The sequence below is a fragment of the Musca domestica genome, unplaced genomic scaffold (genome assembly GCF_030504385.1).
Source record: "Musca domestica strain aabys unplaced genomic scaffold, Musca_domestica.polishedcontigs.V.1.1 2, whole genome shotgun sequence".
NCBI lineage: Eukaryota > Metazoa > Arthropoda > Insecta > Diptera > Muscidae > Musca > Musca domestica.
In genome coordinates this window covers 44,766,656-44,785,459 of record NW_026712249.1, presented here as the reverse complement: position 1 = coordinate 44,785,459, position 18,804 = coordinate 44,766,656, and the positions used below count along the sequence as shown (strand labels likewise).

Here is an 18,804-nt window from a genome sequence, read left to right as displayed (position 1 = left end):
AAAATATATATATTCTTGATCAGCGTAAAATTCTAAGTCGATTTAGCGATGTCCGTCTGTCTGTCCGTCTGTCTGTCTGTCTGTCTGTCTGTCTGTTGTAATCACGCTATCTTTCGAATGAATTGAGATAGATGGCTAAAATTTTGCACACATATTTATTTTTCCAGTAGGCAGGTTAAGTTCTTAAATGGGCCATGTAGGTCCACGTTTTCATATAGCTCCCATGTAACGGTAACCCCCCTATATTCGGTATTTTGATGATTTTAGCGACGTTATTTACCGGAATTGTTTCAAATTTGGTATTTGAAGTTCCAAATGGATACTACACTCTCAGATAGAAAATTGTCTGTGCAAGTCTATGTCTTCGTATAGCCCCCATATAACGGTACCTCCCGATATTCGGTATTTTGATGATTATAGCGACATTATTCACGGGAATTGTTTCAAATCTGGTATTTGACGTTCGTAATGGATACTACACCCTAAGACAGAAAATTGTGTTTGCAGGTCCACGTCTTCGTATAGCCCCAATATAACGGTACCTCCCTATATTCGGTATTTTGATAATTTTAACGACATTATTCACTGGAATTGTTTCAAATTTGGTATTTGAAGTTCGTTATGGGAACTACAGTCTGTGACAGAAAATTGTCGGTGCGGGTCCAGTTTTGAATTTGAATATGGTAATGGCTTATGACAAACAATGCATATGTATGTCCACGTCGTATAGACCCCAATATAACGGCTATATTTGGTATTTTTAAAATTTTAATGGAATTTTTTAAGGATTTTATTTTTTGAAAATTTCCAAATTCGTTGCAGATGGTGGAGGGTATTAAAAGTTCGGCCCGGCCGAACTTACTTCTTTTTAACTTGTTCGAGTTTCGCATTGGAATATTTTAATGGCCTATGGCTAAAGTTGCCTATGCACGTCCACGTCGTCGTATAGACCTATATGTAACGCCTAAATTCGGTATTTTTAAGGTTCCAAATGGTGTGGTGTTTTTCAAACTTCAGCCCGGGCGAATTTACAGCTTCTATACTTGTTTTTATTCTTAATTCGTATATAAAATTATATTGGCTAATACATTTTGTTTTTTCTTTTCTATCTTTCAGGTATGTTGCCCTTGATTAGGTAATTTAAGTGATAAATCTCCAGGTAAATATTTTTAACTATTTTGCAAGAAAATTAAATACTTTTTTTTTTTGGATAACAGAATACTTTTTTGAATAAAAATAAAATCACTTGTCGATATTAAACTCTCATAACAAATATTATTCTTGTGTCCAATGGACTTTTAAGATACACTCAACGCCTTCCATCTTCAGTAACTTTACTGAAAACCATGTATTTGTTGTCATCATCATATCCTTTCAGCCTTACACTCAACAATATCTATGTGTGTTCCATAGTAATTTTTTTTTTGCATTCATCCCATTTGTTTTCCCTTTTATAAATATTTGTCCTCCCTTTTTATATACAAAAAATTATTTTTAGATTTTTTATTCTACATAATGGCCAAGTTTCTGGTGAAAACCCCCCAATTAATCCTTAGCCTAAAAACATTGATTAAACAATTAATATTCAATAGTTTTTTTTCGTGTTGAACAGCAGTGCTATTTATTATTAAAAATAAAAAAAATACCACTACGACATTGAAATTCTCATTTATCATCGATGCCACGATACATCCCCTCTTGATAATATAACAAATTTTTCAAAAAAAAAATTGTTGCACATATATCATTCTTTAATGTGATATAAATCTTTTTTCTCGAATATTGCGGAGGCGGTGCAGGCAGTGAGTGATTATTACAAATTTCGGAAAAAAAATCCAAAACGAGATAGTTAAATAAATTACGCTTCGATTGACCCAATTTTTTGTCGCTTTTGCTCCCTCTCTCTCTCTGAATGCTCAGCATGACACTCTATTAAAAAACTCCCACATTCGAATGGTCAAAAAAGAAAAAAAAATGAAAGGATCACATGAAAACAAATTTCGAATGGAATTTCTATTGACAAAAAATATATACATATAAAATCCATTGAATTTTAACTGAAATCACACTGCTTTTTTATTTCATTTCATTTTCCATTTTACTTGTCAACCATAGAGGGGTGGGATAGAGGAAGGATTGTCATGTCGAAAATTTATGACATGATATAAAAAGCACGTATCCTCCTTGTCCAATGTTGCGGATCTTGCATTTTGTTGGCGGTTTGCTTTAAATCAAGCCAATGTATGAAAAATTAAGTTAATAAACGTAACAAAAACATGGTCTGTATGCATGTGTGTGTACATTACATACCAGCCAATACTGAATTACTTGCAATTCATAAAATATGATTTAATTTAAAAATTTAATATATTATTATGTTGGAATTTTTAAATTGAGTCTGAAATGGAATTTTGTTCTTCAAATGAAATAAATTAATTGAAATTAGTGAATATTGGAGTTAATAAAAATATACAAATATTTTCGTTTTTATTGTTAGCCAATTGTTTTGTAAATAACGAGGAATGTTCACAAAGGGGGAGCTTATTTTAAATTAAGCCAAAAATCTTAAAACTAGGATTCTTAAAAATATTTTTCAGTCCAAAAAGGGGATTTTGGAAAGCATTTTTAACATCTAAAGGGTGCGGTTTTAAGAATATTTCAGGCTCATTTTTGAAGATCCAAGATATGCATTTTTAAAAGCATTTTTCAATATGTAATACGTGGATTTTCAACATTATTTTTATTTTATTTATGGCATGGACTTTTTAAGAATATTTTGGATTTTGAACCATATTTTTCAACTTAAGAGCAATGGGTTTTGAAACATATTTTTCAAGGCTCAGGTTGTGAATTTTAAAACAGATTTTTAAGGCCAAGTGCGTGGATTTTGAAATATATTTTTCAATGCCTAAGGCGTGGATTTGGAAATGTATTTTTGAAATTTATTTTTCAAGGCCTACGGCGTGGATTTTGAAATCTATTTTTCAAGGCCTAAGGCGTGGATTTGGAAATGTATTTTTGAAATCTATTTTTCAAGGCCTAAGGCGTGGATTTTGAAATCTATTTTTCAAGGCCTAAGGCGTAGATTTTGAAATATATTTTTGAAGGCCTAGGGCGTGGATTTTGAAATATATTTTTCAAGGCGTAAGGCTTGGATTTTGAAATATATTTTTCAAGGCCTAAGGCGTGGACTTTGAAATATATTTTTCAAGGCCTAAGGCTCTCATCAAATTTTAAGATTTCAGCGCTCCTGCTTCACCAAAAACTAAATTTTTCCAATCGTGATTGTAATACCAAATTTCAGGTTTTTAGCTCTATCCGTTCACATACCATACCATTTAGAAGTTAGGAAACATTTTGGAACGTTCCTTAATTTTTTTTTTCTCAACTACGGACACCAACAATGACATCCCTATCAAAATTCAGGATGTCAGCTCTATCTCTTCAACCAATGTCATTTTATTATCATTTAGTTTCTTACGTACGACATTTCCAAAACCACCTCCATATCTCAATTCCAGATACCAACAGTCAATGTCAAATTTCGGTATTCCAATTCTATCCTTTCACCTAATACCAAAATTAGTACCATTTAGTATTTTTCGTGTATTTATAATTCACACTTCCTAAACAACCTCCATATCTTAATTCCAGATGCCAACAGGGACCTCGATATCAAATGTGAGGATTCCAAATTTTATATTTTAAGCTCTATCCATTTTCATGTCCTTGTGCATTTTCTTGTAACATGGAAGGAAGTAAGATAGACCCATAGTTACTTTTGAGGATCTACTTAGAATCACTTTCTGCGTCGATGTATGTATGTCTGTCGAATTTATTATCCGATTGAGATAAGATTTTGAAATTGGCTAGAATATGTATTTTCAAGCAGAATTAGTCCAAATGACCTGAATTTTGGCACATCCGACCGAATTCTTCTAGACTGAATTCGTACGTAGATAAAATTTGGTGTTTTATCCAATTTGGTGTTTAAGCCTCTCCCATTCGTAAAATGCAGTTTACGGGAATGATATCTGGTACCAGATATCAGATACAGCTCAGAAATACCTCTGTCAAATTTTATCAAATTCGGTTCAGATTTGAATATAGCTTCCATATATACTTTTATCCGATTTCAGGTTTCTTGTGCTCCAAATGACTAATATCAGCCTAAATGAAATGAATATTGGCAATTTCGACTGAATTCATCCTAGAAAGCAGTATTTCAAATCTCGAAAAAAAACTCTCATGCGTAATGTGCACTCCACAACAATGATATTTGATACCGGACATCATCAGATACAGCTCGAAAATACCTCTGCCAAATTTTGTCGAGCCCAAATTGGATAGACTTTTTCATATTCAACAGAATTTTTTGATTTGGTGAAACTCGGTCTGGTATATATATATTGCTCCAATTAATATTTTTTAATATAATTCTTATCGAAGTCATATCATGCCCTGTGCAGCAATGTTATTTGCTACTAGAGGTACAAAAGCCTCTGTCAAATTTAATGAAAATCGACTCGGAGTTGGATATAGTGCCCAAATTGTGACGTTCATTTGAATTTGAGTAAATACCAATATAAACTTTTTTTTGGTACGGGAGCACTACTACATATGCATAGTAGATTAGGGTATCATATAATGGTCCCCCTCTACTTTTTACCTTTCGTTGCTGGTTATTTTTCATTCTTTGTTATTAGCTTTACTATTCTTCCTTCGTCTACCATTTTTTCCTCTTCTAAATAGTGGTTTATAAAAAGATTATAAGAACCTTGACGAAAGTGTAAAATCGCTTCAAAAAAAGCTAAATGGGAAAACAAGCTTGTTATAACAATAACAATAAATTTTTCAGTTTTTGTTGTTGCTGCTTGGCTGAGGTCGTTAGTAGCTGTACAAACACAAAACAAATCCAAAAAAACGTCAGGGTCATTCTGACCAAGATGTTTTGACTAAAAACAGCAACACTTTAATTACAGATTGTTCTGAGCGAAACATGATGATACAAGAACTATGATAGTGCATTACATCGTTAGTTACTATGAGAAATGTATAAATAATAACAAGTATAAAAGGGAAATTGAAAAAAGGAAATAATGTGTTTTCAATTACTAAACGATTTTTTCGAATAAAAAGTCAGGACTGGAGGTGTCTACAGTATAGGAAATGTTTTATTTGTTTTAAAGGAAATCCTTTATTATATTTTCTCGACTCGTACCTTCATTCTGTAATAATACCTGCGATAAAATGTCAATCTGTTGAGATATATAATTTTGAGGGGAAAGGCTCATTTTCTGCTCTATTAAACAAGTAAAAAATTTCGAACGAGAAATGTTGTTAGGAAAATACTTTTCACTTTATATTTACAGATAACAGGAATATAGCCCCAGCTCTTTCAGTCCAAGCTTCGAACTGTATTCCAAAAATGAATTGTTGGAAATAACGATGTTAAGTTCCGTCAAAAACTTATTTTTTCTATTTGGGAACTTTGAATGGGATCGATGCGACATTTTTGGTCCTAGGAAAAATAATGTGTTTTTCCTGTGTTAGGGTTTTAATAATACTCTCCCTTAATATCCATTTATTATCCTAAGATTTTTATAAAAATTGGAGAGCACATGTCAACTCCTCAAAAGCACGTTACAAATCCTCATTTCTTCTTTCATTTCAATGTGTCATTATTTTCAACTAATTAAATATTTAAATATGCTTTGTTTATGGTTGGCGCATGTTAGTCTTTAACACAAATCTTAAATAATAAAAAAAACCTTATCGCAAATCATTTCGAAATTTTAAGACATTTTAATTAAAATGTATATCAACAAGAAGCCGGAATAAATGTCTACGTTGTTTCTTTCATTAACACACAAGATGAGAAATATTAATTAACTTGGCTTTGTAATTTGGAGGAAAATGTCAAAGTAGCCCAAACGAACAACAAACACAGGTAACAATTAAAACAATGTAAAATTGAAATAAAATTTACGGAGGTGCGTGTTCGTTACTTTCCGGTGTGGCATTACACACACATACATGCGATACACAAATGTGTACGTGACCTTGAAGGTTGTGTGGTGAATATTTAAGTCAACTTTAAATTAAGGAATTACATTTGTAAGAAAAGAATGTCTCCAAAGAAAATATGGAAGTTCAATGTATAATTAAGTAAAATTTGCATAAAGTTCCGTCTTTATTCAACTATGTCGATTAGAGCAGGTTCTCAAAAATTGGGTTTCTAGACATCGTCTCAATATCAAATAAAAACCAGTAAAAAATTGGGTTTCTTTACATTGTCTCAATATCAAATAAAAACCAGTAGGTAAGATATCAACGTCGGGCAGGGCTGACTATTCATACCCTAAGCCTCCCTGGTTATAAAGGACAATAGACTTAAAAATCTGAATCATTTTTATAAAATTTTACAAAAGCATTTCTAGGGCTTATATGATGTCACTAAGCAAATACGTTGTTGACTTCATGAACATATTATGGCTTTCATGCTGGTAGAAAATCAAGTCGATGGCCGCAAGTACACATATATGTTGCGTATAACTGTATTTAAACCAATTTCGTAGAAATTTGCCAAGCCTATTCCTTGGTTGAATTTGGCCCTTGGTTCTAAATGTCATATTATTTGGTCATATGTCATATCGGATGAAGATGTATACGTGGACGTATGACAAATAGATTCAAATGGTTTTCTCCATAGGCCAAACTATTGAAACTATTTTTTGAAACAAAAAAAAAAAAAAAAAAAAAAAACAGTAAGGAAAAGTCAAAAGTCGGGCGGGGCCGACTATATGATACTCTGCAACACTATGCATATTTAGTAGAGTTCCCGTAACACAAGAGTTTATTTAAAGTATATCATACCACCTATCAACATTTGACAATTATCGTTTGCTATAGAGTGCATGATATCACTTCGAGAAGGATTTTATTAAAAAAATATATATCGGGGCCGAGTTGAACAAAATGGAAACTTACGCCCCGAAACTCACTCCATTATTTGCACAATAAACCTGAAATCGGATTAAGGATATATATATTGATGCTACATCCAAATCTAAGTCGTTCTCGATAAAATTTGGCAAAGGTATTTTCGAGCTTTATAATATATCTGGTACAAATATTATTCTTGTCAAATGGATATTATTAAACATCGGATGAAAAATATATATATGAGCTATAGATATATCTGAACAGATTTTCTCCAAATTTGATGTACTTGCTTCTAGACTAAATTCGGTCGGATTCACAAAAATTCAGAACTTTATGACAAATGTTGGCCGTTTGGTGCACAGTTTACCCGAAATCGGTTGAAGATATATAATTTGGCAGATACATTACCGAGATCTAAGAAATATCATTATTTTCGAATGCATATTACGAATTTGATGAACTTAAAGGCCAAATCGGATGAAACATATACATGGGTGCTGTAGCTATACCTGAACCGATTTTCTCCAAATTCGTTGTACACTCCTCTAGACGGCATTTCGTCCGATATGCCAAAATTCAGGTCATTTGGACTGATTTTGGCTATTTGGTGCACAATTAGCCCGAAATCGCTTGAGGATATATATGGGAGCTACATCCATATCTGAACCGATCCTGACAAAATTTGATACACTTATTTCAGTGCTGTATCCGATCTCTTGTACCAAAGATCATTGTTGTGGAATGTATGTTACGCATTTGAGGGATAAAAAACCCCAAATCGTATGAAACATATATATGGAAGCTGTAGCTATATCTGAACCGACTTTCTTCCAATTTTATTTACTTGCTTCTAGACTGAATTCGGTGGAATATACCAAATGCCTAATAAAAGTTCAAATGACCTGTATGACTTGTATTAGGCATTTGGTGCACAGTTAACCCGAAATCGGTTGAAGATATATGGGAGCTGTATCTAAGCCTTATCCGATTATCACCAGTTTCAATAGGGTTCGTCCTTGGGCCAAACAAATATTGTTTACAAAATTTTATCTCAATCGGATAATACCTGCATTTTGTTCACAAGAATACGAGTACATGGACGGACGAATGGACTGGCATGCATATATCGACGCAAAAAATGATTCTATGAAGATCCTCAAAAATAACTATGGGTCTATCTTCATGTTACAAACAAATGCACAAAGACATGATACCCTGACACCTTGTGGTATAGGGTATAAACAACAATCAAACGGATATGTTTCAAGAGCCGTTATTTTTCAGAACATGTCATAGCTAACCGTCTCCATTTACATAGCTGAGGGTATTAATGAATATACACTGATTTTTCGATGTTAGGGATTTTCAGTTTCAACAATTGGCTGTAGTTCAGTATAAAGGATTTCTCATGGTAACCCGTCAACATAGGTCCATGTCTTGGGGTAGTACTCTTTGCAAGTTCACTATATGCGGATAAGCGTAAAATAATAGAAAAAAACTCGTTTTTGCCCGTAATTTCAAACAAGTAAAAGAACATTAAGTTCGGCCGGGCCAAACTTTTAATACCCTCCACCTTAGAGTAAAGGAAACATTAGAAGAAATGTGGCAAAAAACATCAAAATACCGAATATCGGAGGGTACCGTTATATGGGGGCTATACCAAATCATAGGCCTACACATGCAAGGTTTCGTCAACGGAGCTAGAACCCATTATGACCTACAAATACCAATTTTCAGACAAATACGTGAAAAAAATGTGGCAAAAATCATCAAAATACCGAATATTGGGAAGTACCGTTATATGGGGACTATACCAAAACGTGGACCTATATATACAATGTTTCGCCACACGAACTAGGACCCATTATGACTCACAAATACCAATTTTTAGACAAATCAGTGAAAAAATGTGGCAGAAATCATCAAAATACCGAATATCGGGAGGTACCGTTATATGGGGACTATACCAGAACATGGACCGATATATCACATTTTCAATATCAACCATCCTAGACACAATACCAATTGCTCTGCTAAATTTTGGCGCTCTACGTCAAATAATGTGGGCTGTATCGTGATTTCAACAGACAGACAGACCTACAGACATACAGACGGACAGACAGACAGACGGACATCGTTAAATCGACTTAGAATTTTATGCTGATTATGAATATATACACTTTATGGGGTCTACGACGAATATTTAAGGATTTTACAAATGGAATGACAAAGTTAATATACTCTCCTTTCCAAGGTGGAGGGTATAAAAACTAAAAAAATGCTTAACTGGCAGGACATTGGAACCGGTCACTCTAAAACATTAATTTGGAATTTAAGGGAACCCGTCCGTATCAAGGTTACTCATTACACCGTAACAAATGAGGTATATTTGAAATATGGGTGGTTTGGTAATACTTTGTCCAATACTTTACCCTAAAAAATTATCTATGAAATTTGTCTTTAAGCAATCACCGTAAAAAATCTATTTCTATATTTCGTTGATTTTATTTATTATAGACAATAATTCAATTGTTCAGCAATATATGTTATTTAAATCCACCACCATTGTTCAGCCTTAAACTCGAAAACAATATCATTAAATGTCTGAAAATGTTCCACAACAATCTCTTTGTTCTATTCTCTTTTGTTGTTGTTATTTTTTTTTTTCGTTTTCCACTTATTTAGTTTTTCCTTTGCGCCACATAAAACTTAACATTTAATCGAACCGGAAAGGAGTGTAAATTTGCATGTGGAAGTGGAAGTTTGGACGTTCGAAAAAGCGCCACGGTACTTCACAACTAAACCAATGGCAAATAACCGAGTACAGCCCCCCAAAAAAGGGAGGGGGGCATGTATTGTACTTACTACATGTTATAAACTTTCAACACGTCATGAACTTGTTTGGAGGTGGTTTGTAGAATGCACTCATCGGACGATAACACGCATAGTGCCGAAACGTTTCGAAACATTTTCTACAAATCCATGCAGAGTAGTAGCTACCGACCGCATCCAGACGTTATGTATGCGTCAATGACCACAGGAAACCTTTTTCGCAGCTTTACACGAAAATCCCTGTGTATGCCGTGTATGCATGCGTTTACGTTGAAAATTTCGACTGAGTGAATACATCGGTAAATATGCGTGTTTGCGTTGAAAACACAATTTAAACTTGCGAAATGGTGGGCGAAAATGATTTGAACATTTTGTTTGCTTATCATTCCCATCGAACATCAGACGAAGATACAAAGTTTGTACTTTGTACTGCATGCATATCTACATACACGGTGAAATTGTGTTGATGGATGGTGTGGTTGCAACAATGGGAGTTTTTTTTTTGGGGGGGGGGGGGAAGATCTTACAATTACGGAACACAAAGATCTGAAGTGATTTAGACGGTCTGCAAGGAACTTATGAAATGATGAAAAAAACTGCAACCAACTTCAGACTGCTGTAATTTCTAAGCCACACATCCGACAGCTGTTAAAATTATTCCAGTGACAGCTCATTATATTGTTTACAAGCGTAGAAGAGCATTTTGATGAGCATTTTCCAGCAAAAAAAGTTATTAGTGATGGAATTCAAGCGTGATAGTGTGATTTCTTTATATTTGGCTGGAAAACCACAAGTGACTATCGTTAGAGCGCTCGAGCATTTAAATGTGAATAAATCTTTTGTGTCTCGTATCATCGCTCGTTACCGTGATACTGGTAGTGTAGCCTGACCTCAAGGAAGTGGATGGAAGAAAACAGCAACATCAGACCAGTGACCGAAAAATGGCTCATGGGCTGAATATTAAAAAAAATATAAAAAAGGTAAAACCTTTAAAATTCCGAAAAGTGCAACAACTTACATCGCAACTGAAAGGAAATAGCCTAAAAGAGCTAAAGAGTTGCTTCGCTTGGCCGAAAGTGGTGAACTGCCGAATTTGATTTTCTCCGATGAGAAAACATTCGTTATCCAGCAGTTTGTAAACAAACAAAATTATTATGTTTACTTGCCACAGAGGTTAGCTAAAAATGTGCACCTTCGGTTGGCCACCAGAACTCAAGCGCCGGCCATGATGATGGTGTGGGCCGTCATAACAACCGATGGTCGCTCTCCGCTCGTATAAATCGACCGTGGCATCAAAATAAATGCCGAATATTATCTCGAAAGTATTCAAACATTTTGGCCGCAGACCTGGGACATTCCAATAGGACTCAGCCCCATCGCAGTCAGCACGCGCCACCCACGAATGGTTACAAAATTAGGTTCCTTGCTTCATTTCCAGCGCACAATGGTCACCAAAACCTCCGGATACCAATTCGTTGGACTATTGTGTCTGGAATATTTTGGAAAGAAAGGTTGGCACTAAAAAATAGCAAAGTGTCGATCGCCTCAAGCAAGCGCTTCGTCGGGAATGGGCTAAATTACCGCAGAGCAACATTCGGGCAGCGGGTGACGATTTAATTTGCCGTTTGAAGGCCATAATTCGTGCCAAAGGTGACCAAATCAAAATCTAAACTCATTCTAAAAGTTGATTCTTTCATTCAATAAAATCATTCAATCAAATGTAAAAAAATCTAAAAAATATGGCGTTTGACTTTGTTGCAGTTTTTTTTTGTATCTCACCCTTTATTATTAAAGTTTTTTTCCTTTTTCGGAAATAATAGTAGGGAAATTTTTACCTTTTACACCAAATGGTCTGCAAAATTTTTTATTTTGAAGTTTTCCGAGGAAATCAGCAAATCCTTTGCAATGGTTTTAGACCCACATCGAATATTTCTGTACAAAACTATTTCAATTTCTCCATGTGTAAGCCCAAAACCCAAAAGAGACCCCAATATCAAATTTCAGAATTTTAGCTCTATCGCATCAGCAGTTACATTTAGTACGCCCATTCACAAATATCTATCTTTCCATCCTAAAATCAACAGTGATCCAAAATTAGTACCATTTAATTCTTTTAGAACCAGCACGAGATATCAAGAGAGACCTCAACATCAAATTTTCGGATTCCAGCTCTATACATTCACCCAATACCAAATTTAGTACTATTAAGTAGTTTTCATATAATTTGACTACTCATTTGCAAAACCGTTCCATATCTCAATCCTCGACACCAACAATCTTCGCAGTAAGTTAAGTATGAATTTCCAAAAAAAAAAAAGTAAATAAAACAGCTTTATCACACGCCTATACACCAATACTGATCCTTGTGGAAAATTTCTAGATTCTAGTTTCAGCTGTTTGAAGACAGCTTTGATATATCGATCACATTAAATGACAAATTTTCGATTTTTTAAATATATTTTGACTTCTGATTATTCAAATTGTTGACTCTCTGTGGAGTATGTTCCAAAGGAATGGGCCAATATCGTAAATTTCGTATCGGACCTAAATAAATATATAAATATAATTTTTAAAAAAATGTTAAAATGTGAGTGAGGTGCCAGATATAGTCGACCGAATTATTCCATTTTCACACAATACAATAAAAATAACAAGAAAATCGAATATTTATATCCGTAGATCGACTCCAAATGTCCTGAAAAGGATTTGGTTCAAAGAGACCTATTGTCTAAAAACGTTATTTCGAGGTGAAATATTTTGGTCGTTTTTGGCTGTATGGCATAGGCTATAAAAAGTCAGCAGATCGCACATATATATAAAGAGGTCATATCTCAAAAAAACAAAAAAAAACTCAATTTCGAAAAAACTTAAATTGCTATCCATTGTAATTAGAAAATTCTCTTCCTTTTCATACCCCTATCGCATAAAAATAATTTCCAACTGCTTGCCTCTGTTGTCTTTCACTCGATACGTATGTAAGATAATTCTTTGCGAAATGTATCCTACAACGTTGTGTGTGGTTTAATGGAGTTACTTGTGCATAAAATAGTTGGCGTTGATTTGTGGGTTTCGTGCACTTAAGAAACGGTTTGGATTGAAGTACTCCAGCCAACCAACCATAAATGTGGAATTTGAATTGAATGCTCGCGTCTATTAAGAACACATACACACCCATATGTTTCCCAAAAATGGAGTTGTCTATAATTTCTAGCCTTTTCGATTATAATCCCATGTGTTTGAGCAAATTTTCGGAAATGGTTAAGAATGTAAGTGGCGAGAATGTTTCGATATTGAATTATTTTAAATTGAAAAGTGCAAAACGTAGAAAAAGAATTTTTGTCGGAATTTCTTCATTCAGTTATTTAAAATAAAGAGAAAATTTTCAATTGTATTCGAAAAAAAAAAACTTTAATGTATAAAGTTATCTATAAGATACGAAAAATGTTGAATAAATACAGCAAATTTTGAATTTGTTATAGACATAAAGGACTCCAAATGTCCTGAAACGTATTTGATCCAAGGGACCTAAGGTCTAAAACCGTTATTTCGACTAGGCGCGTTTGACCGTAGCATATGATATATACCGATCTGATTCTGCTCCAACTTTGCAAATCCTACTATTTGTATTAGTGCTGGGTCAGGTGCGAAAATAGACAATATCAGTCCACTCCATCACATATCTTCCACACAAAGGGTCAAAACGCGTTATAAAACTCGAAATCAACATCCCATTCCATTCAGACTTGGCACATCTCAATATTTTTACTAACACAAGATCGGCTATAAGGGAGGTAAAGATCGTACCATTCCTTCTGGTATCTCCGCCACAATGGTCAAAGTATTGGATAACCGATATAAAATTCGAAATAAACATCCGGTTCTCTTTATATTTCACACGTCCCAATATTTTTATTAACCTGAGGTCTTATGTTAAAATGGGATAAATCTGCCCACACCTTCTGGTACGTCCCTCACAAAGGGTCATTACGTTTGTCACACCTCGAAATATATATTTATAGATTATTGATCAACATAAAATTCTGTCCGTCTGTGGAAATCACCCTAGCTTCCGAACGAAATAAAGTAGGTTGATAAAATTTTACTCAAATGTGTATTATGTCTTCATGAATTTTGGTATTGAAAATGGACCATGTAGGTCCACATTTTGGTATAGCCCTTATGTAAAGGTACCTCCCTATTTTCGGTATTTTGATGGCTTTAACGACATTATTGACCGGAACTGTTTCAAATTTGTTGTTTGAAGTTCGTAGCCGACGACAGAAAATTGTCTGTGCAGGTCCACGTCTTCGTATAGCCCCCATATAATGGTATCTCCCGATATTTGGTATTTTGATGATTTAAGCGACATTTTTCACCAGAATTGTTTCAAAGTTGGTTTCTGTAGTTCGTAATGGATACCAGTCAGAAATTTGTCTATGCAGGTCCACGTCTTCCTATAGCCCCCATATAACGGTACCTCCCCGGTGGTATTTTGAATATTTTACCGACATTATTCACCGAAATTGTTTAAAATTTCGTATTTGAAGTTCGTATGACATAAGTTGCCTATGGACTTCCACCTCGTCGTATAGACCCTAATATATCGACTACATTCGGTAGTTTTAAGATTTTAACAGAATTTTAACGGTAGAGGGATTCAAAGTTCGGCCCGGACGAAGTCCAATACGAAATGGACAAAATTGACCCATTCTTTCGGAAGCTACTGCATTGAAGGTCGTCGAGTTGAAAATTATAACAGAAGTCAAAATATATTTAAATAATCGAACATTAGCTGAGGGTATTCATTTGTCGACAAAACCGAAGCTTTTAAAATTAATAAACATCCATCCATATTCACTGAAATAGTGGCATATAATTTTTAGAAATTTTGCCGAGCCAAAGTTTGAAAAGCCATATTTTATTATTAAAGGTCCCATCATGTACTTCGTTTGTGCCTTAAGTGTAATTATGAAATAATTATGCGGAATAATATCTCTTAAATGTTTCATTGGAACAGCTGATCTATTCCCCAAAAAGGAATTAATTATTTTCCATTAAACAGAATTTCGGGATCTCAGTACTTCGCGTGTTGTATTGTGGTCGTGTAAGGTGAAATTTAAATAATAATATTCACCTGAAAACTACAGCACCGAAAAAAACCTCGTGAAATTATCTGTTTGTGTTTTCCTCTCTTCGCTGCTCGTCCTCAATAAGGCTTCAGAGTCTTATAAGTTTCGTTCAAGTAGACAATTGAAGATTCTGCTCTGGCAGTTGAATGTGGCGGCAATGCGGTATTTGTGCAGTGTCCAGGCTTAATAAGAACATGCATATACACATACATATTTACATTCAAAATTGTTTGCATCTGCGAACGAAGAAGAGCACATAATTTGCATATAAACGTGCCTTTAAAACGCTGATGACACTTGAGCGACCGTCTGCCCTGTAAATGGTGTTTATTTTCCGGTTTACATCCGTATACTATCCTAGACCGACGATTATTCATATATACATGTGTATTCACACACACACACATATACCTACATATATTCGTATGTATATCCATATTTGTAAATATTGTGTTCTTGTTTTTCGTCTGGTAATGATGGCGCGATGGTCTTATGTTGCGCGCCATAACCCATGTTTCTTTTAAGTGCTTCCACAGGCATGCATCAATGTATGTGGCAGGAGTCTTTAGTCTGTGGCCATGTAAGTGAATATGGAGTACAATTAAAGTTAAATTGTAATTTACATTGAAATTGCAAATAACATTTGCCTTTGGGTATTTTTTTGTTTTCTGCTCCTTGACTGAATGAAGACGAAATGGTCTTCTCTGGGAGGTGAAATGGTGTTAAGGAAAGAATTACCAATAATTGTAATGATGGAAATCAATTAATAGGGTGTAAACAAAAGATGTAATGGAAAGATTAATTATCGTATTATGAAGTTTGCCATGAGATATAAAAAAAAAATTATCGTCCCACTGGACGATATATGTTTATGATTAGCATAAAATTCTATATCGGTCCAGCCATAAAACTTTAAGCATTTACAAAGCCTTTTCTAGGATATTAAGAATTACAAATATATCAGTCCACCCAATTTTTAACCAAATCTGCTATAATTTCAGTTGGTCGATGGCTAGTTTAACTTATCGCACGAAAAAAACAGCTGTCCTCTGAAAACGGTAAAGGTTTTTGCCCCAATTGAAATTAAATTTTAAGATTTTGTGGGTAGATTAAATCCCCTTAAAAATATTTCATACATGGAGAGCCCCACATAACGTAAGTTCCAAATTTAAGGAATTTTGAAAATAGCCGAATTTTAATATTTTAGCTACATTTTTTATATATTTTATATTTACAGATCATAATACGTTCTAGCTCCTATGGCAGAACATTGCCTATATAGGTCCATGTTGTCCTATAGCTCTCATGTAATTGTACCTTTCCATATACGGTATTTTGATGGTTTTAGCCTCAGTTTCTCGCAAAATAACTTGAAATTCAGTATCCATCTCCTGTAGTAGAAGATTGTGTATACAGGCCCACGTTTTCGTATAGTCCTATATAATTGACATTTCCGATATAGGAATTTTGATGATTTAGGTCACATTTTCTAAAGGAATATTTTTAAATTTGGTAATTTGAGTTTATAATAAGTTCCTTCTCATTTTGCTGAATATGTCCAGGTTTTCTTCCACGTCCCGATATTCGGTATTTTTGACGATTTTCCATATTTTCAAACGGATTTACTTAAAATTCAGTATTCGCATTTTGTAATGCGTACTTTTGCTTATGTAGAACAATTTTTACATGAGTTAACATTTATGTATTTCCCCTATCCTCCCGAAATTCCATAATTTACTGACTGTAGCCAACGTTTTGACAGAATTGCTAGAAATTTGGCTTGGATGTTCCTAATAACAGAAGTTGCTCATACTTCTTGAATACGAATTTAAAGACATATATTTACTTGAGTTACTTTCCAAATTATGGAGGGTATAAAAAGTTCGGCTCGAATGAACCTAACTTCTTTTTTACTTTTTAGTATTAATTTCTCTCGTAAACTCCTAGGGCTACTTTATAGCAGCTTCTAATACCACCATTCTGCCGTAAAAAAATTGAAACATATCTTCTAATGTTACCATATTATCATTTCCTTATACCATGCATATATTCGAGTAAATGGTTTAACACCTCCTCAGTTCCTGCCCTGCACAAATTCTACGATAACTTAAAATTCTACAACGGACGTTCCCACACGATCTTGGTGAGAAAATCGACAATTTTAATCGTGTTTTCTTAACTCTGTCAAATTTTTTTTCGCCTTTTATTTCCTGTTTCAAAAGCCCAGCCTTACTTCATATATGCAAACATTGATACATTTGCTAAGGTCAATTCAAGGTCAGTGTCAAGGTCATCCTCGAAATATTTTCGAAGTTTGAATGAAATGATTGCACTAAATCAATTGAAATTGTAAAAAACTCGACGTTTGGAGTATGATCTAAAACTATACAGGTTTATTAATATTTCGTTTTTTTTACAAAGTCCATTAATTCAAAGAGTGTTACCCTTTATACGAATTTGGAAATTACTACTTAACATAATTCCAATAAATTAAATTTTATCTTTCAATTTCCATGAAAAAAATATTCCAATTCAGAAGCTTTTTGGAGAAATAATTTAACATCTACTTAAAATATGGTCTTGCCCATATGTAAATATATACCTACCTAAATGCCCATTATCAGAAATATCTGGAAATAAATAAAAAATGTTGTTATTATTATTAAAACTCATGCAACCGCAGAAAAAATGCAAAAGAAGCAAATAAAAAGGATGAAAATGAAACGGAAACCCAAAGAAAACAATTGTCTTGAGGACTCAGCAGTGCAAATGTGGAGTGGGTATAATAAAATGGGGGAGAATAATAAAAATTCTTCTGCAAAGTTGATGTGAATAATACGGTGACTAGTAAAACTTAGTTCCAAAATGGTTCTCATTCGAAACGATCATTATTCATTAATCCAAGAAAAAACTAATTTTCAGCAAAAAATCAAATATTTCTTATAATAGTTAAAAGTTTCATCAGATTGTAAAAAATCCAATGATAACAAATTCTTCAAAATAGATATCAATTCAACCTAAGGCCATTTAATTCTCAACACTGTGCCCTCTCACATGTTGTTGTTGTTGTCCGTGGTTGCATACCAACTGCAACCTGGAATATGTCAACTCAACTGTTAATAATAATGAAAACAAGTTGTATGAACTCTTCTGAGATGGGTGAATGCGAGAGGGGGTGGGCGAAACCAAAACGGAAGTACTCACACACACACATGTTTTGCAAACTCAAAATGAGGAGAAACCGCATACTGGTACCGTTACATCTGCTACCACTATCTCTCTACTGCTACTACTACCATCATTGCAAAGCAACTGCCAACACTGGGCAGACCACAAAAGCCAGTCGTCGTTTTTGCCGACCATCGTGAACATCAGCGATGCCACCATCATCGCCACCACCACCATCATTGAGATCGTAGCAAAAACAAAACCAAAAGCAAAGAACGAAAAAAGAAACATTAAACAAATATAAGATATTTTCACATATACCTATGCAATACATCAGCAAACGGCTACACACACAGACACAACGAGGTGCATATAGTCCGGTCTGTGTGTGCGTGTATGTGTGTGATTGTATATATTTTGAAAGAGAAAAGTTAAAACAATAAAGTATGTTAATATCAACGAACTTTCATCTGCATATCAGCATAACAGTTTTAACGAAAAAAAGAGAGAGAAAAAACGTACCTCAAAATACCGGACTATTTCGTTGTTCGGTGGTGAGTCTGGAAATTGTGGGGGGTTATTTTTGAGAAAATATTAAAATAGTAACTATACCAATATATGATGTATATTTGCTTACATCGCTTATGGAAATACATAATTTATCCCACTTATTATTGTGTACATATCGTCGTATACGCACTTTTCATACGCCACCCTGATCCCATCATAC

At 34.2% G+C, this 18,804-nt stretch overlaps 1 protein-coding gene across 1 annotated transcript in view; it reads left to right on the top strand.

Annotated features, from left to right (window-relative positions):
- Positions 1-18,804, top strand: part of LOC101895602 (zwei Ig domain protein zig-8) — a 692,613-nt gene that overhangs the window by 426,737 nt on the left and 247,072 nt on the right. The window lies entirely within an intron of this gene.